This window comes from Perna viridis, chromosome 9, assembly GCF_037379345.1.
Source record: "Perna viridis isolate PV_CMFRI_1.1 ecotype Kerala chromosome 9, ASM3737934v1, whole genome shotgun sequence".
NCBI classification, from domain to species: domain Eukaryota; kingdom Metazoa; phylum Mollusca; class Bivalvia; order Mytilida; family Mytilidae; genus Perna; species Perna viridis.
In genome coordinates this window covers 23,032,472-23,057,250 of record NC_142453.1, presented here as the reverse complement: position 1 = coordinate 23,057,250, position 24,779 = coordinate 23,032,472, and the positions used below count along the sequence as shown (strand labels likewise).

The following is a 24,779-nucleotide window of genomic DNA, read 5'->3' as shown; positions in this document are numbered from 1 at the left end:
CTTGTCCAGTGGAAGGCAAGATGGTTTTGATGAAATACGTACAGACGGATGGACCAACCCACAAGGTGATTCCAATATATTACCTATTCGCATAGTTCGTGTAGAGCATGATACCAGTTTAAAGTGATTAGTTTATATACATTAGACAAGTGCCTATATGCATACAGATTTAGGGACTTTATGTTGATAGAAATAAGTAATTTGTTTATATGTACATGGTACTTATACATGACTGATATAGTATCAGGGCCCCATATTAAACTTAATTTCTTCTACGTTTTAAGTAGCACTCCAGCTAAGATTCATGTAAAATGTGATACATGGTTGGAAAGCCTACATATTTTTACTTTTGATATTTTGTTTAAAATGCTCTAGTAAACAAAAAATAACATTTGGTTTTTCATATAACCTGTGCTCATAGGAGATAAAAATTGCATAGACTGCACCGTAGAATTCAAAATTAAGGGAGATAACTCTCTGAATGACACTCAAATACAATAGAATCTATTGGATTTTTAATGTTGATTATCTCCTAAGAGCAGGCAGACTTGAATGAATAGTTAAACATTTCATAATATAGACCCATAAATTAACTTGATGACTAAAATAAAAATATGTAGCCTTTTTTGGGGTGTATCACTTTTTTTCAGATTTTGCATGATTCTTACAAGGACAGCTAGTTTAGAAATTGGAATCTTCGAATGTATCTCTGTTTAAAGGAACATAACAACCAAAATGCATGTAATGTGCAAATCATAATACATATACATGTATAATATTAAGTCTACTGTAACATTTGTGACCTAAATATTTATTTAAAGGTTGTTGTCACATGTGCGTTAAAAATAAAATATTCATCATAAGCACACAATTGTAAATCATGAATTAGCATGACCGTTTTTTGAAGTGTTGCTTTTGTTTGTCTAAACATCGAGTCCTGAGTGCGCATAGGCGATTATTCGATATTCTTAAAATTTTGCAGAAGCAAATAATGTTTGGATAGTATTTGTAAAATTTGAACATTAGATATTTAGATATTTTAAAATTTATATTATCTTAAATCTTTAATCTGCTAATTAAATTACGGCCAGGTTATGAGCCCTTCACTATATATCATAGACTACTTTGGTAATGAGGTATATATATGAAATAAAATACAATGTCATGTTATGTGATGTCAAATAATAGATTTTGAAATATTATTCATTGCTATAAATCGTCTTATATTTTTCCCCAAATTTAAATAAGATAGATGTTAAAAGAAGACATTTGGTGTACAGAGTGACGTGTAAATCTTTATGAAATAATACAATCAGGTACCATACCACCAACGGAAGACTGAGATTTCAGGGAAAGAAAAGGTCTTGCATGTACATGTTGGGTGTTAGAATGGGTAAATATGGTCAATTCAAAAGCGACACTCATGAAAGTAGATGTGATTTAACTTAAGAAAATATTGTGTTTTTCGATTTAAAAAAATAAATATAACTAAATATCTTAAAAATGAAAATTATCACAATAAAATCAAGTTACAAGGTCACATAACTTAATTCGTCTTGTCTTGTACAGCTATGGGTGAAACCAATTAACACCCAGTGTGAAATATGATCTGTAACCCCACTCCATAGAATATTTACGACTACTGAAGGACATGTTTCGATACAAGTACATGTACCTTATAAACAGATAAATGTAAGTAATTTCACAATATCTTCAATGATGTATAAGAACATGACAATTGCCTAGAACATTACATACATGTGATTTGGAAAATACAACCTTTTAATTTCAGTAACGTGTTTGGAGGTTTGCCTTGCGAGACTCCATTACTTGTGGTTCAACTAGACATTTTAAGTTTCGAAAAGTCGACAACGAGCAGTTGATTTGAATATTTTAATTCACGACATTCATTCAATAGTGTCTTTTAAATTCAGCAGTTGCTGATTCATAAAGGGTGGAGGGGACGTTCATGCTCCAGTTTTATTGAAAAATGTATACTTTAGCACGAAATCTTGATTTTTAACAAATTTACCTCCCCCGACCCAATCATTTGCATCGCTCCGCTGAGCATTAAGGCCAACTATCCTGAACTATTCGCCCCCTTGTTAAACTTGTAAAAAATTTAAAAAAGTTCATAAAAAAATCAGAAATTCTTTCAGGTCCCCCAGATAACCACAATTTGGACCCGCCACAGTGGTATGATATCAATATATTGGCTTACACTTAAATATACCTCTACATGTATTATATTTCCAAATTGATATCGGCGTGTTTATAATGACGCAGAAAATAAAGAAATCGAACAATATAAGCAGATTAACAATGCACAAGAGTATGAATATTTCTAGTTGTGATTTGATGAAACTGCCCTTTTATGTCCGTTATCTTTACTTGAATTTGAGAACGGCGGAATTTATGTAAATGGAACATTTCTACGTATCACACTGACGTGCAATGCAGAGTAAGATTATTGTTAATATACAATACAAGCCTTGACACTCCTGTTTCTGAACCCACCTCATCATTATACAGACTTGTTGCCATCATTTTGGATATTGGTTTCCACAGACTCTTTAAACCAGTTTGTGTGAAAAGTCAAGATGAAGAAAAACGATCATTTCTTCCACTACCATTTGTCAACAAAGGTATAGATGCAATTAATTTGGCTAACATCCTCCATCACAAAAACGTTACCAACAAAATTCCCCCATATTTCAAAGACAAATCCATACCAATTATTTCATATTCCTATACTTCACCCATCGCATCCAAAATTTTCAATTATAAAAGACTATTGCAGAACCTCGCGATTGAGGACTTCAAGGTTAAACCACCTGACTGTTCTAGCAAAACCTCTCCATTCAAATATGGTCCTTCTGGTCGCGTCGTTACGGGAGATTTAACCATTATCGAAAACTAATCTCTGCGTAATATCCTTTCTAAAGATCCCAATTACCGTGAACCACGCTCCATAAATTGGAATTATAACTTTAAAGTTCTTATGGATGCGGTCGAGGACTATGCAAGAAAATGGATAAAACGAGAACAAGAGGACATTGATTCTCTGTAAGAGTGATTGAAGGCCGTGAGGTCTTTAATTTTGAAACGAATGAAAGTTTTAAGTAGGTCAATGAGTGCCAAGGCTACATCAGTTTTCAAAGACCCCGATGTAGCAAAAACATTGTCTACTATACATGACAAGTATGTTGTTGTACCAGCAGACAAAGCCGAAAACAACATTTTTTTGTCTGCAAAACGTTTTATATCCAATGTTTATTATTATTATTATTATTAGAGGTAGATTTTCCCCGTGCATGTCCGGCTGTTTAAAAGAATAGGCATGCAGCAGCGCTAAGCAAGTCGTAAAAGGCGACTGAATAGTGCTCAGAAACCTAGCCGGGGGTTAGGCGCTCTGCCCACAGAGCAACTGGGATGTGTGCCCCTGGCGTGTAACATGCTGGGGTTGTCAGGCTATAATACGGAAAACCTGACCGCAAACCATAGTGGTGCACCGTGTTGGGAAAGATGCCACGTTCCTCGCACGTTAAAGAACCCTGCTGTGGTATTCGATAGGAGTAGGAACCTTTGCGCTCCGCCACTGGAGGCTAAATTGCCCGACCTTACCCATCCCCCCTTTTTCTAGTGGCAATCAAATTTTGTTGACCCTATCATCCTTGTGTCCCATCCCATTTTCATTTCATGTTCATTTTATTATCCATTTCATGTTCATCGTCTGAATATAGCTGAAATATTGCTGCTCGGACGTTAAACCCTAACAAACAAACAAACAAACAAACAAAGAAGAGATTGTGAAAAACCATAAATCTGTACTATCCTCTTTTGGTCTCTCTAACAAGGACGATGATTGTGATTTACCGTCTATTACTGGATTCCTAAACTTCACAAGAATCCAAACAAAGAACAATTCATAGCTGGATCTGCAAAATGTACCACAAAACCTCTTTCAAAACTTTTAACTTCTATACTCACAACTGTCGAAGAGGGTCTACAGTCCTACCACAACACTTGTTACTCCCGTAGTGGTATTAACTCAATGTGGATCCTGAAAAATTCGAAAGATAATTTGGAGACAATCTGACTATTATCTGAATATAATACCATTAAAACCTATGATTTTTCAACACTGTATACTTCTATTCCCCATACTCAGTTAAAATCCCGACTAAAACATTATACATCGTTGTTTTTCCAAAAAAGATGGTACACCTAGGTACAAATATGTAGTTCTTGGTAGAGATTCCTCATACTTTGTCAGAAATAATTCCAAATCATCTTCCAAATATACAGAGGAAGATATTTACAAAATGCTGAAATTTTTAATCGACAACATATTTGTCCAGTGTGGTGGACGTGTTTTTCAACAAACGGTTGGCATTCCAATGGGATCAAATTGTGCCCCTTTACTAGCTGACCTATTCCTTTACTCCTATGAGGCTGACTTTATAGCTGATCTGATCAGGAAGACGGAATATTGTTTAGCTAGATCCTTCAATCTCAGTTTCCGCTATATAAATGACGTGTTATCTTTAAACAATCCTAATTTCGGGGATTTGATTTATAGCATCTACGCAAAAGAACTTGAGATAAACGATACTACAGACACTGTGAAGTCAGCCTCATATCTTGACGTACACTTAGAAATCGATGGTAAAGGAAAACTATTGATCAAACTTTACGACAAACGTGATGACTTTTCATTCAGAATTGTCAACTTTCCTTTCAACTGTGGCAACATCCCTTCCGCTCCTGCGTATGGAGTGTTCATATCACAACTCATACGTTATGCCAGAGCTTGCCGAATCTACGCAGACTTTTTGTATCGCGCTAGAACTCTAACAAATAGGCTTCTGGAACAGGGTTATGTTGCTACAAGATTGAAGTCATCACTACAGAAGTTTTATGGTCGTCATCATGAACTCGTGGATCGTTATGGTGTATCCATCAGCACCATGAAAACTGATTTATTCAACGGGTCATAGTTTTCCTTTCCTCGTTTGTCTACCCCGGATTTGACTTTTTATGAGCAACTCGGCGGGTGTTTCTAGAAAAGCAGAGGACGCTTACCCTACCGGTGCACCTGGTCCATGCTCCCAGTTTTTAGTGGAGTCCGAGTTGCTGATTTACTTTAGTTACTTTGTATGTATGATTTTAGTTTCTTTATGTTCTTTGTTGTGTATGTCTGTTTTCCATGTCTGGTCTTTGTCCCTGGATTACATTCTTTTGATTACCGCTATTACCCTGGGTCTCTTGATTACTCATTGAAAAGGTGTTTTCCCTACACCCCTCTAAACGAAAAAAACAAACAAGCAAACAAACGAAACAAACAAACAAGCAAAACAGAAAACGCGGAATTAAACAGTTTAAAACGTACAAATGGGATTCTGATCTTAATCAAATCTTAACAAATATTTCACGATTCCCGCCTCGTAACATTAGAGAGAGAGAGATGACAGTTAGAATTTGATTTCTTTAAAGGTTAGATATGCATCTCTGGAATGGAGACAATCTGTGATCTGGTGTTATAATATTCGAAAATTCAGTTACAGATGTTAGAAAAATGTATGCGTTTTCAAATTTAGATATACAGGTATTAAAGATAATACGTGTGATGATAGAGCTGTGTTTTACAGGATTTATTTTGTATGAGACGAAACGTAACATAGAAGCTATATATTTGTAAGAAATACATGTGATTAGTTGAGAGGTACATGTAGTTAAAAGATAGTACATATCTTAAATTGTTTAATTCGGTTCATTATTTGATTTAGCTTTCACGGAGTTCGATTTGAAACTGTAGAAACCAGAAAAGACTAACACCAGAAGTTCATTTACACTCGTTATCGAACAGGGATGTTAATTGTAAACTGACAGTATTTTGGGTGAGATACATATATTTCAATTGTTTAAGATGTTCAACTTACGGCACATTTGAGATTTTTACTGCCAGCGTATAGGTACACGGTGTGATGTATGAAATATCAGTGTCATCCCTCAGGGATCGTGTATACAAATGTATAATAAAGCAATGTTGAAGGTATGTTACTGTAAGGCATTTTACCCTTTACATGTGTACAATGGCGAATCTAAAATGCGGATTCGGGGGTGGTGGCGGCGATCTCATTGATTTACAGAGAATTTCAATATTTTTTAGGATGGGATTTGACGGATTGCCTCCACATGGATCTGACTATGGTTTACATGCATGTATTTTGCGAGAGGTTCCCGGAAATTTGCTATATTGTACCTATGCTTTAAGGCGATATTCCACATCGGCATGGATACAGCTTTACATTGACTAACTTCATCAACTGATGGGGTTTACATTGTTCTAAAATAAGGTTATGTTATGATATCGAAAGAGAGTTTAAGGGACAGTCGAATGATTAATTGTAAGGATGAGAAAAAAAATAATTTAGAAAGAAAGTACATGATGTATTGTTAGGTAAGTAAGAAAACAAACATAAAACACGAGATAAACCAGAGTAAAAAGGGGACGAATGTACATAATATGAATTTATTCATTTAAATACAAGTATGTTCGCTTAAAGGAAAAGACTATGTTATTGTGCAAGTCATAAATACCGAAACTAATCTGTTAAATGTTCATGAAAATTAAATTGAAACAACGAAAATTTCATTTTCTTAACTAATTAATCGCGATTTATAAACAGGAAATTTGAATTCCCCGCGCCTATGGGCGTCACCATCATCGGTTGAGCTATGACGACACGAAGTGGATTTGTAAATGGAAAGTAAAAATAGGTAATTGATTACAATGTCCGTTGAAATTGCAACTTTGGGGCTTTTCCTCCTATAATTTCAACCCAAAATAAACAGAAGAAGAGATCGAGGCACACCATGTAAACAAATGTTAGACAACTTTGACGAACAGCGGGATTTGCAGCTAGAAGACTAGAGTATGTCTGAGGAAAATCTAACGGCTACTTTCGAGCAATGTTCGTGTTGCCGTAAAAAAAACTTGTTTGAATATTTCTCTTTCATCATTCGAGTAATCGTAAGCTTGATAAGACAACATGTTTCGATGATTAGACAAACATGATCGTAGAAAGTTTACGGACTATTATCTGTTTACAAATTATTTGCAGTGCTTCTATCAATATCAAATCGACTTAGTGACGACACGAGCCCATCGGAAGTCAGCTGATAATCTTTCGTCAGATAAGAAAGTTGTGCAAGATTTCTGTCCACATATACGTCAAAGATTTCGAACTTTCGAGCATGTTATAAAAAGCGCATTTTGCATTAAAGGTTATTTATTTTTTGTTTGCGTGGGTATGATTTATCAAAAGAGCCCAACTTAATGCGAAGGTGGTCTTTCCTTTTAAATGTCTGATTAAACGCAAAATGAGATAGGGCTGTAAAAAATGTCATTAAACGCAAAATAAGTTAAGCCAGTCAAAAAAAAGTCTGTTTAAACGCAAATTGGGTTTAGTCAGTCGAAAAACGTCTGATGAAACGGAAATCGGGTTTAGCCAGTCCAAAAACGTCTGATTAAACGTAAAACACGTTTAATCAGTCCACAAACGTCTTATTAAATCCAAAATACGTTTAGTAAGTCAAGATATGATTGATTAAACGCAAAAAAAGTTCAGATAGTTAAAAAAGTAACTTACTCAGTCAAATTGTAACTTAAACAGTTTCTACAAAAGACTGTACCAACATTATCAGTCTATCTCAGTCATTTTGACAGTCATTATCAGTAATATATTGTTTGTATCAGTTAAAATATGACTGACTATGGTATGGACAGTAATTTTTCTGTACAATAGTGTAAATAATTAGCACGTCCGATTTTTTGCCGATGTTATTTTCATTATTTCATTATTTATCACGTTGAACAGATATTGACATTTTACACAGAACGTATATTCGTTTCCGTGTGTACCTTTTTATATTTTGTGATGTTAGTTACTTGTTTTTGTTGCAATTACACTTAACGGTATTTTACCGCCGGGAGCATGGACCAGGTGCACCGGTAGGGTAAGCGTCTTCTGCTTTTCTAGAAACACCCACCGAGTTCTTCATAAAAGTCTAGCGCGATGCAAAAAGTCTGCGTAGTTTCGGCAAGCTCTGCAATAACCTTTGAGTTGTGATATGAAAAATCCATACGTATGTGCTGGAGGGATGTTCCCACAGATGAAAGGAAATTTGACAATTCTGAATACAAAAATCATCATGTTTCTCGTAAAGTTTGGTCAATAGTTTTCAAGCACTATCGATCTGGAAATGTAGGTAAAGATATGATGTTGACTTCACAGTGTCTGTAATATCCGTTATCTCAAGTTCTTTGGGGTAGATGCGATGTATCAAACCCCAGAACCTAGGATTGTTCCACGATAATACGTCATCTGTATAGCGCAAACTGAGATCTAGCTAAACGATGTTCATTCTTTCGGATCAGGTTAGCTATGACGTCAGCCTCATAACACTGACGGAATATGTCAACAAGTACAAATGTAGAGGAGCACAATTTGTTCTTATTGGAAAGCCCACCGTTTGTAGGAAAACGTGTCCACCACATTGGACAAAAATGTTGTCGATAACAAATTCCAGCATTTTGAAAACACCTTCCGTATATTAGAAGGATAAATTGGAATTATTTTTTACAAAATTTGAGGAATCTCTACGACGAACTATATATTATCTAGGTGTACCATCTTGTAACAGATGTTGTGGTATGACTGGAGATCGTCTATGACAGCTGTGAGTATAGATGTTAAAGTTTTGAGAGAGAATTGGTGGTACATTTTGCAGATCCAGCTTTGCAACGTTGTTTGTATGGATTCTTGTGGATTTTCGAAATCCAGTACATAGACGGATTAATAAAATGAAACAAAGCAAATAAAAAGGAATACTTTTTGTTTTGGGAGACTAATAAAGAAATTGCAACCATACAAATATTGTTCCGTAGTTATTTCCAAAAATCCACAGTTGCTTTAACGTTTCGACCTGTACTGTTTACATTTATTTAAAATAGTAATCAAGGGAACCAAGATCGAGCAGAGATCAAATTGATATGTCATAGGTTACAGACTAGACAGGAAAGGCAGACACTCACATGAAGAACATGCAATAACAATAACACGTACATGTACAAAGAAACAAAAGTAAATAAGCAACTCGGACTCCATTTAAACTCGGATCAGGTGCAATAAATATATTTTGATTTTAACTTCGTTTTTATTTTTATTGTCTCTTCGAACTAAAGAGTTCAATTATGTTGTATATGACCTGCTATAACAACTTGGTGGTGTTTCTAGAAAAGCAGAGGACACTTACCCTACCGATGCACTGGTCCATCCTCCCAGTCCGACTTGCTCATTTACGTTTGTTACTTTGTAAGTATTATCCTATTTACTTCATATTCTTTGTTGTGTGTGTCTGTTTTAGTAAAAAAACAACTAGCTTTATTAATGGATGTGATCATTCAAAAAACAAAAAAAATATATACTTGAGTATATCGTCATATATTTAATGAATTGGTGTCATGCAGACGTAAAGAAATAAAACAATATAATAAAAACAAACTTGATAAACGAGCTACATCACCATAAAAGACGATTTTAAGACACTTTGGTTGTTCATATGACTTCAATCACTGCTCCTGCTAGGACAAATCCAGTCATGCGTTATATACTTATGTTTGCAGTTCTCCTAATTGGGGTAAGTTTTTTTTCCAGTTACTTATAAAATTCAGCTTTTTGATTCATAGTTTACTCAATTGTATCAGAAATCGTGGTTTCATTGTTTTTAAACAATTTCCACTATTAAAGTCTAAACAAATTTCCCAAATACTTATCATGACGGTGGCAATTGCGAAAATTAAATTTGTAGTAGCTGAAAATCGTATGGCGAAAATATATTAAGAAAAATAATCATATGATATTTTTTTCTGTTATGGTTGTGTTTATTTCAGATACCCATTTCACCCGTATCACATTTATAAATTTTAAGAAAAAAAGCATCACTTAAAATCGACGCATTGCGCATCCACATCTACTTTCACATTTAAAGTGCTACCTACTTATGTAAACAAAATTGTAGTGATTTAAACCCTTTAAAAGTGGAATGCTGCATTTTTTTTTTAAAGGGGCACATAAAATCATGATATTACAAATATAGAATTAGTTATGCTTAAAGCAATTTCGTCAGACCATCAACTAGAATGTGAGTTTATTTTCCTTTCTAATTCAAATGCTGTGTATCTGGATAATTCTGACGATATTTTCAATCACAGCAGATTTAAGATAGTTGGTTTAGATTCCTTGTTACTTAAATGCGTCAATGTAAACCTTTTAACGCCTTTGCGATATTAAATATTATAAAGAACTTCGTTGAAACTGCTATCAATCAATATTATACCACTTACCAAAAGACCGATATAAATATTTCTGTACAGTACTTGCATGGACAAAACTTCCCATTCCATGATATATGGGATTTTTGAAAAGTGGAATGGGAATGAGGGGATAGGGATAGTGTATGGGGAAATTAGCAAGTTAGTTTTAAAAGTATTTATTGATATGGCAAATGTATGGGAAGGGTATATGATGTAAATATGAAGTTTATTCCATTCACTAGCTGTATATTTATTTCTGCTAGTGAGAAGACATTTACAGGCTGCCATAATTAGCATTGTTTTTTAACCCGTTCAAATATTAACACTGCACTCAATTAAAACATTTTGAATGACCAACTGTTTTTTTTTTTTAATTTTAGATAAATGCCCACTTGCCTCACATTCCATCTGGTGGCTGTTCATCAGTATGAGGTTGTCATAGACCAATATATACGGGTATGTTGATTATATATAAACAAAATATTATTAATTACTTAAGACGTAATATTTTGTTTATGAACTCATCAGGTTTGACGAATTTTAAAGTTACATATTTTTAAACTTATCGCTTGTCAAAATTGGCGAGTTTAAAAGTGTACAAACTTTCCGAGAGATGCCGTCAGAAACGATAGAGAGGATTTCAAGAAGGGTTACGATAAACAACTAGACATGCAATAGTAGAGATAAACAAAACATGTAGAAAAAAAATGATTCAGGGGATCGTTAAATGTTGTGACGTCACAATGATTGATATGGGTCAAAATTTTTATATATGTTATTTTCTTCATAGTTTTATCAGATGGCACCCTCTACCACAGAAACTATGGGTATATGGTACATCCGTTTAGAGTGCGCGTGAGAAGAATTATATGTTACCTGATTTAAAAGCTTTATAATAACAAATGCAATTTTTTCTAACATAGAAACTATTTTCCTCAAAATAATCATAATTTCTTACAATTGACACAGCGGTCTTGTATTTTTGTTCATATGCATTCATCATATTATAATAAACTTTATATAAATTAAGTACTTGTTTCTAATTACCATGTTATCGTATCGTGACTGATATGTTTGGATTTCACTAGTAACAGTACACCGTAAAGACGTTGACCTCAGTAGTATATTTGGGGAAAATGTCGATTTGTCGAGCAATTTAGTACAAAGAAGTTGTGTAGTTCAAATTCCGAATCATGGAAATAGGCCAGCAGATAATAATTATTTATATATTTAGCATATGACATATTAATCATTTAGACTAGCTTTAATAACACATTATTTGTTAAAAAAAATGGACGTGAAATTTACGTTGGGTTGGATATATGGATATATATAAGCTAAGGTTTGAACAGTTATCCCATTTAAAATATTAAGCAATTATACAATTTTATACTTGACCAGTTCAACCGATCTAATGCAATACTGTTTTAATAGGAAGTACACATTAAAGGAACGTTCACGAGGATTTGATAAAATCCTGAGGCTATATAAGATTTTTTTAAGTATCAAAATAGGTACATATTATCCTCTGCAAAGTCTGGCATATATCTAAAACTTTATGTTTATTACTTCTTGTTTGTTTGACATAAATTTTGTTTTAAATTGTTAAAGGTTGTTACTACTATGGCAAATGGTATAGAATAGGAGAAACATTCAGAGCTCAAAATGGCTGTGACAAGTGTACTTGTACAATATTCCAGAAACTTAGTTGTACGACTGGAGGTTGCGGTAAGTGTTTAAAACACATTGTGGGTTTATGAAATGCTTAGTTTATGTTTAATTTCTCGTTGTAATATCCTTAATACAACAACTAAAACATTCTACTCCTTGGTGTTTAGAAGAAGTTCAAGACCATAATAATGGGTCTTTACTTGTTATTGAACTATGTCTTGAATAAACAGAGGCAAATTACTTTATGACAGCAAATGCAATTGATCCATACCACAATTAAGAAGAACTCTTACAGCAAGCACTTACATCAAAATAGAAATTATTTCACCACAAAAACAATAATTTTACTTCTTGGGAAGTAAAATTATTGTTCTACCAAGTGAAGCCAGTTTAGTTTTTCTTTAAACATAAAGGAAAACGAAAAATGACAGGAGACATAGGGTCTCACTTATCACTAGCGTTATCATTACTTAATATGATAAAAATGTAATTTTAACTGTGAATTCCCAGGACAAATGACATCGTAAAGTTGCATACTATTGCAAAGCTGGGAAAATACGGCTTCCAAAATCATCATGCAAATGGTACATTGATCGTAAAAATTCTTCATAAAATTTTCTTGAATAAATTAAATTGTAAGTCCACACTTAAACCTTTACTACTAATTGACAGCATAGAGGCAAATTATCCCCACCAGAAAACAATATTCGTACACCTTTGAAGTAAACTCAAAGTATGATTTTAAAGAGTAATCAAGGGAACCAAGGTTATAGCGGTAATCAAAAGAATGTAATCCAGGGACAAAGACCAGACATGGAAAACAGACATACACAACAAAGAACACATTCTCAGGTTTATTTGACTGTTATTGATCAGAATACACACAAATAATGCACTTACGATTCATAGTTTTATATTCAGTATGTATTTGGTTCTACATCAGGGAGTGGCCATTTGACCCAGAAGTGGTTTGTAAGACATAGGCTTAAGCTAAAGTTGCCCCCTCGTTTGAAATATGATTAAATAGAATTTTGAAAAATAACTTATCAATTTACTAACAAGTAACATTGACTTCATTTTTTTTTAAAATTTAATTGTAGTTGGAAGTCTAACTCTATTGACAAGTCTTTTTGTTTTCGTTGGTATCTGTGTGGTTTCTGATATCTAGAAAGCTATCCAGTTATTTTAAATTTTGAAAATAGAAAATGTCATTAGTACATAAATTGAAGTAAAATTACTTATTGACACATTGTAAATAAACACATGGTTTTCTTTAATTTTTTAGCCGTCTATGGAAGAGGATAAAGATATAACAGAATATGAGACGATAACAGATATAAAAATATATGATCTACTTACTTTTTTCTCTTCAATTAACGTTTCTAAATTCTGGCTAAACAAAATTCTCATGAAGAACAGTAAACGGACCGTAAAACTGTTATAACAAACAGATGTATAAAGTATGAAAAAGAAATGCGCTGAAAGATATAAAATATCAGTTATTCAACCAAGTTAAAATAGGAACTTAAGCATAGTTTATACATATCTTTAATTACTGTGTATAGTCTAAGGTAAATCCAACATGCCATTTCGAAATATGGGATGAAACGTACAATCCTTACTCTAAAAGACATTTTCTTCAAAGATAAACATACTATAAGACCATTATATTACATGTACCACTTGTGTAAAGTTTGAAAATCATCATAGAACAAGCGGTTCTCAAGCGATAGTTTGCCATGTGAAAAAGTCCAATAAAAACATAAAAAAAGTCCCATAACTCTGGAGTAGTAATCAAGGGAACAAAGATTCTAGCGGAAATCAAAGAATGTAATCCAGGGGCAAAGACCAGACATGAAAACAGGCACACACAACAAAGAACATGAAAAAGCCAAAATAAAGAAAAACTATGACACATTAAACAAATTGAAAATTATAACAGCAAGTTCTCCAAAAAGTATACAGATCGATAGACTATAAAACAAAAACACTTGTATACAATTTGAAAATGTTTGAACAATTATGAAAAGTTTGATGTTCATTGAACAAGCAGTTCTCAAGCAATTGCGCGACATGTGAACAAAAGTCCAATAAATAAAACGAAAAATTCACATAACTCTTTAATTAAATATCAAAATTCAAAAAGTATACAGACCATTTAAGCATTGTAACAAATACTTTTATAAAGTTTCCTGTATATCAAACAAAATGTTCTTAACTTACGGTGCGACATTTGAACTAAGTCTTACATTTGCAAACCGCAATACAAGTACGAGTAGTCCTTGAAAGGCGTACAAAACACAAGTTATGATGGAATATTCATGGTTATAGGTTTTGTTCAATTTGATAAAATATATAAATTGTCAGTGTACATTTTTAAAATTCAGTGGAAAAATAAGACAGATCGTCAAAGCAACTCCAATATACAAAAACCCCAGCACTGCATGGTCATTACCGTAAAGACACTCTATGTTCATCAAAGGCCACGGCAACGCACTGTTTCTCGAGGCATTGTTGGAATTAAAAGTCATTTGTCGTATAGTTTGGTCAAAAGTTTTCCTTTATTATCCATCTATAATGATTGCTTAAGTTTAAAACATAAGTTTAAGAAAGCTCCTTCTATAGATGAGAAAATAAGCGGGAAAATGACAGTTCGGCGACCTCTAAATTTCCGTTTGAAATATGAATATCAGTTAAGAGTTCTTTATGTAAAGTTATAAGACATTTTATTTTATTTTACCAGGATTTTAAAATTTGGCGACATGTGGAAAATTCCCTGCAGAATCAAAATAAAATATAGTAAAATATTGGCTTAATAAGGCTGAATTATCTCAAAATCAAGTTCGATGATCTACGCTTACCGTACCGGTGCACCTCGTCCATGCTCCCAGTTTTTAGTGGAGTCCGAGTTGTCCATTTGCTTTTGTTACTTTGTCTTGGACAAATGCTTTCCTTCACGCCATGCAGTTACTAGTATTTAATCTCTTTGTGTTGTAAAGATATTTTTTTTAACAAAAAGTGAAACAAAATACGACAGAAAAAATAAAAAATCAGTCTTCGACGTGAACGGGATTCGGCTATACGGTCAAATGGTCTATCTGAAAGAAAGAAAGTATATAAAATAGTAGAGGAAAAAAGAAAAAAACGAGTATTTTTCACTTTACTATTGTCCAATATGAAAAACTGTGCTTTTACTTTTACTTATACGCGTGTCCCTGATGTATGTAAAACGAAAAAGTGGCTAGCACTCAGCGTAAATCACATTCACAACTTATATGATATGAATATTGTGAATTTCGCTGTGTTTTCAAAGTGTATTATCTCTTCATTAGAAAAAGAAAACACTCTAAACATTCACAATGAATTAATAAAAAAGTAGTGCACAAGAATTAGAATGTTCACGTTTCGCCAACATTTTAATTTTTTTCATCGAATTATACTCATAAAACACAAGTCAAATCAATCACATAGAAACTTTGAGTAAGTCGGTCAATGAGTGCCAAGGCTACATCAGTTTTCAAAGACCCGATGTAGCTAAAACATTGTGTACTAAACATGACAAATATGTTGTCGTACCAGCAGACAAAGCCCAAAACAACATTGTTTTCGTCTGCAAAACGTTTTATATCCAATGTTTATTATCAGAGGTAGACGTAGAAAATAATAGCAATGACAAGACCTATACTGCAACCACTCTCTCCAAAGAAGAGATTATGGAAAACCATAAATCTGTGTTATCCTCTTTTGGTCTCTCTACCAGGGACGATGATTATGATTTACCGTCTATGTACTGTATTCCTAACCTTCACAAGAATCCATACAAACAACGTTTCTTAGCTGGATCTGCAAAATGTACAAAGAAACCTCTTTCAAAACTTTTAACTTCTATACTCACAACTGTCAAAGAGGGCCTGCAGTCCTACTCCTACCACAACACTTGTTACTCCCGTAGTGGTATTAATTCAATGTGGATCCTGATAAATTCGAAAGATCTTTTAGAGACAATCAGTTCAAGACTATTATCTGAATATAATAGCATTAAAACCTATGATATTTCAACACTGTATACTTCTATTCCCATACTCAATTAAAATTCCAACTTAAAAACATTATACATCGTTGTTTTTCCAAAAAAAAGATGGTACACCTAGATACAAATATATAGTTCTTGGTAGAGATTTCTCATACTTTGTAACAAATAATTCCAAATCATCTTCCAAATATACAGAGGAAGATGTTTACAAAATGCTGGAATTTTTAATCGACAACATATTTGTCCAGTGTGGTGGACGTGTTTTTTAATAAACGGTCGGCATTCCAATGGGAACAAATTGTGCTCCTTTATTTGCTGACCTATTCCTTTACTCTTATGAGGCTGACTATAGCTGATCTGATCAGAAAGAAAGAATATCGTTTGGCTAGATCCTTCAATCTCAGTTTCCGCTATATAGATGACGTATTATCTTTAAACAATCCTAATTTCGGGGATTTGATACATCGCATCTACCCAAAAGAACTTGAGATAAAGGATACTACAGACACTGTGAAATCAGCCTCATATCTTGACCTACACTAAGAAATTGATGGTAAAGGAAAACTATTGACCAAAGATTACGACAAAGGTGATGACTTTTCATTCAAAATTGTCAACTTTCCTTTCATCTGTGGCAAAATCCCTTCGGCTCCTGCGTATGGAGTGTTCATATCACAACTTATACGTTATGCCAGAGCTTGTCGAAACTACGCAGACTTTTTATATTGCGCTAAAACTCTAACAAATAGGCTTCTGGAACAGGGTTATGTTGCTACAAATTGAAGGCATCACTACAGACGTATTATGGTCGTCATCATGAAATCGTGGATCGTTATGGTGTATCCATCAGCACCATGAAAACTGATTTATTCAACTAGTCATAGTTTTCCTTTCCTCGTTTGTCTACCCCGGACTTGACTTTTTATGAGCCACTCGGCGGGTGTTTCTAGAAAGGCAGAGGACGCCTACCCTACCGGTGCACCTGGTCCATGCTCCCAGTTTTTTAGTGGAGTCCGAGTTGCTCATTTACTTTTGTTCTTTGTATGTATGATTTTAGTTACTTAATGTTCTTTGTTGTGTATGTCTGTTTTCCATGTCTGGTCCTTGTCTCTGGATTACATTCTTTTGATTACCGCTATAACCTTTGTTCCCATGATTACTCTTTACCACGTGAAGTTTAAAAGCGTTATCAATATTCTAGCAGAAATCAAAAGAATGTTATTCAAAGACCAGATATGGAAAATAAACATACACAACAAATAATTTAAAATAACCAAAATAATACATACAAAGTAATACAATTTAATGAGCACATCGGATTCCACTAAAACTAGGAGCATGGACCAAATGCACCGGTATGGTAAGCGTCCTCTGCTTTGTTTAAAACATCAACTGAGAAAAAATCAAGTGAAGGGTAGACAAAAGAGAAAAGGAAAACTATGACACGTTGAACAAATCAATTTCTATGGTAAAGATGGATACACCGTAACAATCCTGGCGAGTTCATGATGACGACCATAACATCTGTAGGAATGACTTCAATCTATTATCAACATAACCCTGTTCCAGAAGCCTAATTTTAAGAAGTTTAGCGCAATACAAAAAGTCTGCATAGTTACAGTAAGCTCTGGCATAACATATGAGTTGTGCTATGAAAACTCCAGACGCAGGTGCTGAAGTTGATGTTGCCACAGATGAAAGCAATATTGATAATAGTAATTGAAAAATCATGGTGTTTGTCGTATAGTTTTTCAATAGTTTTCCTGGACGAAACTGGACAAATATATTGTCGATATAAATTCTAGAATTTTGAAAACATCTCCATCGGTCTATTTGGAAGACGATTCGAAATAGTTTTTTACTTCAAAGTGTGAGAAATCTATTTTTTATATCTAGGTGTACCGTCTTTTTTTGGAGTAACAACGATGTATAATGTTTTTGATTCAGGATTAAAACAAAATATGGAAAATAGGAGTATAATGATTTAAAAAAATCATTGGTTTTAATTATATTTTATTCTGATAGTAATGTTGAATTCAGGATTTCAAAAGCTGTCTTGATTATTTTTGGATTGTTACGCATTTTAGTCGATGTTCCAGATATGTGCAGACGTACTCCCTTTCGTACATGTACATGAATACCAACACATTTATATATACAAGTTGTCTTTGTTACAAGGAAATTTAAAACTGTCATGATATTGGCATTATGAAATGTGAACGAAATAGTTGAAAAACATACTGATATGCCGTTTGTCAGCTGAAAATATTAAATCCGTTTTTCATTGGCTTAATATTTCTGAATAAGTTATAATCAAATACATATAAAAGTTTAAACTGAGAAAGTCCCCTCAAAGAATCTCATGAGGGCTCAGTCAAGATATTTTTAAAACATTCTTTGTTTTTCTTGGCTTTTTAGTGTTTCTTTTCAGAGGGTTTAAAAGATACAATTTTCCTAAAAGGAATACTTGAAGTTATATAAATGCTGACTTTAGGTGATTCCGTCCAGTCTAGAAATAAAAATAAATAGCATTTAACTACTTTACCGAACATATCAAATCGCGCGAAATATTTTCCATTACAATAATATTTATCAATTTTTGGCTAACTCTAACTCGGAGACTGCATATTTTTATATGCTTACTCAGAGGTAAATGCTTATTGGTCAATATGTTTGCGGTCAAAGATTTTGTTTACTTTGAGACGCTAACAGAAATGGCTGGAACTAATAAAATTCAGTTTTTGCAAAGTCCGAAAAAATCCAATGGAATCATTTTCAGTTAAGAATGATACATATGCCATGCCGAACTCAAGGCTACCTAAGTTTTTCTTAAAAAAATACACAGAATAAACTATCCATTTTGTAGATTAAAAACAAGATGATAAAGATAACGTCATAAATCTTTAAATAAGTCGGCGACCCTTTATTCTAATTACATAAATTAACAGAAGATATATTTTCCCGTAAATTGACTAAATATCAAAGTGGGTATTATCGGTCAATGTAAAAAAGATACGTCTTTTATACTTTCGTGTTTCAATTGTACGCATGTTTCCAGTTAAAATGTCAAAGTTACATAAATGCATACTGCTATCTTTTTTTTGGAACAACGCCATAAATCTCGTTAAAACAGATTGTATTTAGTGTTTCCGACCATTGTACTATACTAATATTACCTTTTTAAAAATACACCAAACATGAGACCAAAAGGGGGTCCTTACCGAACTTCTCCTTTAGAATATACCAACACATCAAATCAACTTTAATGGATGACATGATCGCTAATATGACTTAAAAATTCTTGTGAATACTGTATTTACTTTAGATTCTATCGACTATAAAGCATATACAAGTAATATAATAAATCAACATACAGTTTTAAACGTCTTTTATTGTATATTCGTGAAAAACGTGAAAACGACGATTTAGAACATTCATTCTAACGTGCCATTTATTCAAGCTAGTACATGCTAAATGTTTGCTAAATCTACTCGCGATTGCCCTGAGGTTATATTAAACCAATCGAATCTTGTGGTATTGTTCTGTGTAAGGCTATACATATACTTGTTCCTAATCTATGGCGTAGATGACACAATATTTCAGAATTGAATGTAATGAAATGAATGAATAAACAGAATATTTAATATTATACTATCATAATGTTAAGTTTAAGTTTTTAATTTGTAATCACATTTTACAAAATATATCAACTGTTTAAATCGGCATTTTTCCCCCACAACATTCACAGACAATATCAAGTAAATATAAAGAAAATTACTATAATGAATATGTCAATGATGAAAAATGTCTGCTCAAGTTCAGCCTTTGGTCTTCACTGAGCAACGGGGAAACGTTCACACGCAGGGCAGGCTGCGGCTGGCCCTTAAACAACATTATACACAGGTATAGCGAGAACATACTCCAGCAATATAAATGAAAACTGAAACTAAGAACGAAACGATACATACAGAGGGCCAAACATTTACGACTTGGTATAGTCACAAAAATGCTAAGTACGTTACGGTTTCATTTGCCGTGAAGTTAACATGTGATTCAGTCATTTTAAAATGGCTGTTCTGCATATAATAATTCTTTAATGCTATCAAAGCTGCATTGTCACCGTTCTAGGTAAACTTCTTTTAATTTTTAATTATGTTTCGACGAGTACATTGTATAGAACAAAAGAAACATTCAGAGCTAAAATGGTTATGACTCATGTACATTTGCCATTTTCAAAACACTCGGTTGTGAAACTAGAGGTAGTTGGAATATTAGGATAATTAATTGGAAAGAGTGAATAACCAAAATATTATCACGAGTGCCAAGAAGAGCCTAGATTTAACTTGTTCTGCGCACGAAATTAATTTTCAAGCATTCTTGGCACGAGTGATCCTATGCTATTTCAGTATACGAAATGACTAATTGATATTTGCATTACATAAAAACATGGATGAATAGAAGCAATTTAATTTCATATCATACTAACAACATCACAGTCAAATCTTTGTTAAATATGGATATTATTTACTGAAGAAATATACATAGAACTTTCGTGCATCAAATTAGACAGAAAATCTTCTCTGTGCAAAATGCAATATCAACTTTCATATTACAAACAGAAGAAGACAGACGAAAAATACAAACGGGAACTTCCAAAGACAACAAAAAAAAAAAAAAAACAAAAAAAACAAAAAAACATAACATTAGTTTTAAACACTTTACTTCTTTACAATATCCATATAAATTCTACTAGAGAAGTTTGATTAGGTGTTTTACTGAATTTTGTTGACGATTTATTTTTTTTGTTTTGCTTTTATAAAAGTTTTGGTGATGGATATTACATACTAGTGCATTGTTATTGAAAATCTTCAAGACGTGCTTTCAAGTTTTTTTTTTAATTTTGTTGTTGCACAGTTAAAAAAAAACATATAATTGACACTTTGAAAGAGTTATCATTCTTGATTCGGTTTGATTTTGTTGATTCAATGGGATATGAAATTGTAGTTTCTCAAAATTACAAGTAAAATAAAGAAAATTCTATCGTTAAAATATGCCATATAGATAGATAAAACACTATACATTACCTCTACTATAAGCAGCGTCTGAATGTTAAAGACTAATATTTAAGTATAGTAACCTTATCCCAAATAATTATGTCATTAAAGGAACTCTCTTGAGTTTAAATATTCAACAAAGGAGCGAAAACTCACCATTTGTGAAGACTCTGCTATAATGTAATGTGCTTATACTGTTAAGGAACATCATACATATTATCTAAAGCATAATTTAGATCATCTTTCAAAATTATACAGTTATACATATTATCTATAAACTAAAAGTGTTTGAAATGATGCAAAGTAAATTCATTTAAATTATTTCATTTTTTCCATAAAAATAGAAAAGTAAAGTTCAAATTTCTTTCAATGGGAGATAACTGGCGGGAAATATTCTATTGAAATATGTAAAATTTTTTAGTTTTTTTCATATTGCAAGAAAAAGAGTTCGGTGACACCTAATTTTCTTTTTGAAATATGAAAGAATGTCAGTTTACTGTTCTTTATACAAAGTTATCGGAAATTTTGTCTACAGGTTTTTTTCAGAAGTTTGCGAAGTATTCCCAACATAGATTTTATGTAAAATGTAGAAACAATATTGACATATGTATGCAAACGGCATTTTCTAAAGATACATATTGCTAAATTTGATATAGACTGCACATTTACGACATGGTTTAACTCTTATTAGCAGCATAGGAATCAAATACATAGGATGATGTCAATCCAAAAAAAAAAAAAAATGATTGTATTCAAAAAGTAGTCAAATAATAAAATATCGAAATAGGAAGCCGAATCTATCACTTGAAGATTCCCTACCATATGCAATACAAGTAATACTAGGAATGAAGCCTCTTGTTTCAGGTGTTTTGGAATTTGTAATACTGAAAATTTTGATTTAACGATTTATTTGTTCTGGGATAGGAGAAGATATATCGCTTCAACTGTAAAAATACATCATTTATCGGCAAAAAAGACTAGCATCAGCAGTGGTATAATTCAAATTAGTCAGTCTAAAAGAAAAGCTTAAGTGGGTAGACCTAAGGTAAGGGACTCTTTATAATCATTGGAACATTTGTATTCAGGCTCTTTATATCAATATCATGTAAGCATCAAATTAACTTGAATTGATTTCATTTTGTGTGAAATGAAATCTTGAAAGGCTTTGCTGAAATTGCATGTGATACAAACATATCACTAATTTCAAGAGTTATGCCACTTACCCCAGGTCTACTTCCTAAAATGTAAAGAACAATTTAGTGTTATCCGGTAATAATAATGCAGCTTCCCGACAGAAGTCACGAGGCGAATTCAACAAAGGATGTAAACATCATAGTAAATTGTGTTGTAAAACCACTGTCTCCGGGATTTGAACTGAATGCAAATCCTAATTGTAGAACAGAACAATTCACAAAGAACATATTATGGTCATTTACTTTTATGTATACAATACACTCATCTTGTCTGCAATATGGAAGGGTTACTTAATTCAACCTCAATTAAATGGAAGTTGGATTTAATTGTATTAAAACCAGTCTTTGAAATTAGGCACTTTGCAATAAGGGGTTGCTGATATACACGGTCTTGTGGAGATCCTCGAATTCGAGGAATTGCCAATGATAAATTTTTGGGGAGGTGATTATTCTTTTAAAAAACTTTTTGGCTATAATTTGATCACAAAAACATAAACCATGAACTCATGTAAAAGTTTGAAAACTCCAGATATTAATGTTATCTAACGATAATATTTTTTTCTGTTTTATGGTAGTCATCATGAATTAACTCGTAGATCGTTACGATACATCTATAAGCAAAGTTTTCTTTGTGTTTTTTATTTGTTTGTTTATGTTTTTTTTCTGTTTCATTTGTTTTAATGTTCTGTTCATGTTTTCTTCTACTCGTTTACTTTCCAATGTATACTAATTGAATATTTATTGAATTGTGAATTTACTTTTGCATTTGTCTTAATTAAATGCCAAATGCTTTTAATTTCCTGACAAGTAATTCGTCCGTTTCTGAAAAAAAGATAATTGAAATATAAAAGTTTAGTCATTTTTCCTTTTTCACTGGTTGTTTGGAATTACACTTAACGGTATTTTGCATGGGTAGGTAAGCAATTGTTTCACGATAATACATCATCTAAATAGCTGAAACTGAGATTGAAGGATCTAGCTAAACGATGTTCTTTCTTTCAAATCAGATTAGCTATAAAGTCAGCCTCATAACAGTGAAGGAATATGTCAGCAAGTACAAATGTAGGGAGCACAATTTGTTCCCATTGGAATGCCCACAGTTTGTTGGAAAAGATATCCACCACACTGGACAAATATGTTGTAGATAACAAATTCCAGCATTTTGAAAACACCTTCCGTATATTAGAAGGATAATTTGGACTTATTTTTTTTACAAAATTTGAGGAATCTCTACGCAGAACTATTTATTTGTATCTAGGTGTACCATCTTTCTGGAGAAACAGGGACGTATAATGTTCTTTGAGTCGGGATTTTTACTGAGTATGGGGAATAATGGCTACAAATAAAGCCTAATGCTATATAAAAGGTTTTCAAAGCTGATGGTACATTTTGCAAATCCAGCTATGTAACGTTGTTTGTATGGATTATTGTGGGGTTTCGAAATCCAGTACATTGACGGTAAGTTATGATCATCTCGAAACCTTAAAAAATAGGATCCGTCAAGTCACTTTTACACTTAGAGTCATTACGTCCAAACCAGACCATTTTGAGGAAAGGACGTTGCCATGGCAATGGACAATGGGCAACATATTGCCGATTTGTCCCCAAACTTGTTTAGCATGTGGAACTCATTGTACAAGTTTCTGGCCACCCTTGTTTCTGATATATCACAGTGTCCTTTATTAAGACATTCCCTTTTTATTTCAAAATGGTTGATTTTTTTTCGAAATTTAAAACCCTGGAAGCACAACTTAAGATAGGATGTATGTCTGTGTAGTGTTGTAAGTGTCCGTTATCGCATAAAAATGCATTTTGTACAAAATTTTGGAGAGGAAAGTGACATAATAAAACAAAAATGATAAAAAGAAATAGAACAAAATCAATAAGGTTCCCAAATTTCGTATTAGGATCGCTAATAATAACAAGAATTGCCATTGCGTGAAATAGCGAATGTCTCTCCGATGACAATTTAAGTCTCCAATTTTTTTACCGTATTATTATGGCTGTACAACTTTGTTAATATACTAATTTTCAAACTTCTAGCCAATCAGGTTACTGGGATATTCCAATGTCCTAGATTGTGACCTATGGCAGTCATTTCAAAACGGCGGCATTTTGGCACAAATTTTGCGTAGATTCCGATATCTGAATATCACCACGTTTCATGACAATTGGTCAAAACATTAAGTGGTAATGACCGTCGGAAAAACAATTTTGTTATTTTCAGTTTTTGCCATGGCAAGAAACAACATATCGATTCACTATTTTCTTTAATTTCATTAAGCTCATTGAACTATACAAAATTGCAAGTTTTTAGCCACATAATTTAATTGTATCGTGCATTTATTATGAAATAAAGCAAATCAAAAGGAGTCCTTTTTTGTTCTGGGAGACCTAATAAAGAAATTACAACCAAACAAATATTATTTTATATTTATTTCCAAAGA

General features: G+C 32.9%; 1 long non-coding RNA gene across 1 annotated transcript; it reads left to right on the top strand.

Moving 5' to 3' along the window:
- The first annotated feature begins 9,635 nt into the window (after window positions 1-9,635).
- LOC148607382 (uncharacterized) lies at window positions 9,636-13,405 on the top strand. The gene is made up of 4 exons (XR_015915482.1): window positions 9,636-9,705; window positions 10,762-10,837; window positions 11,172-12,109; window positions 13,338-13,405. It is a non-coding gene; the product is annotated as an uncharacterized LOC148607382 (long non-coding RNA).
- The last annotated feature ends 11,374 nt before the right edge of the window (window positions 13,406-24,779 follow it).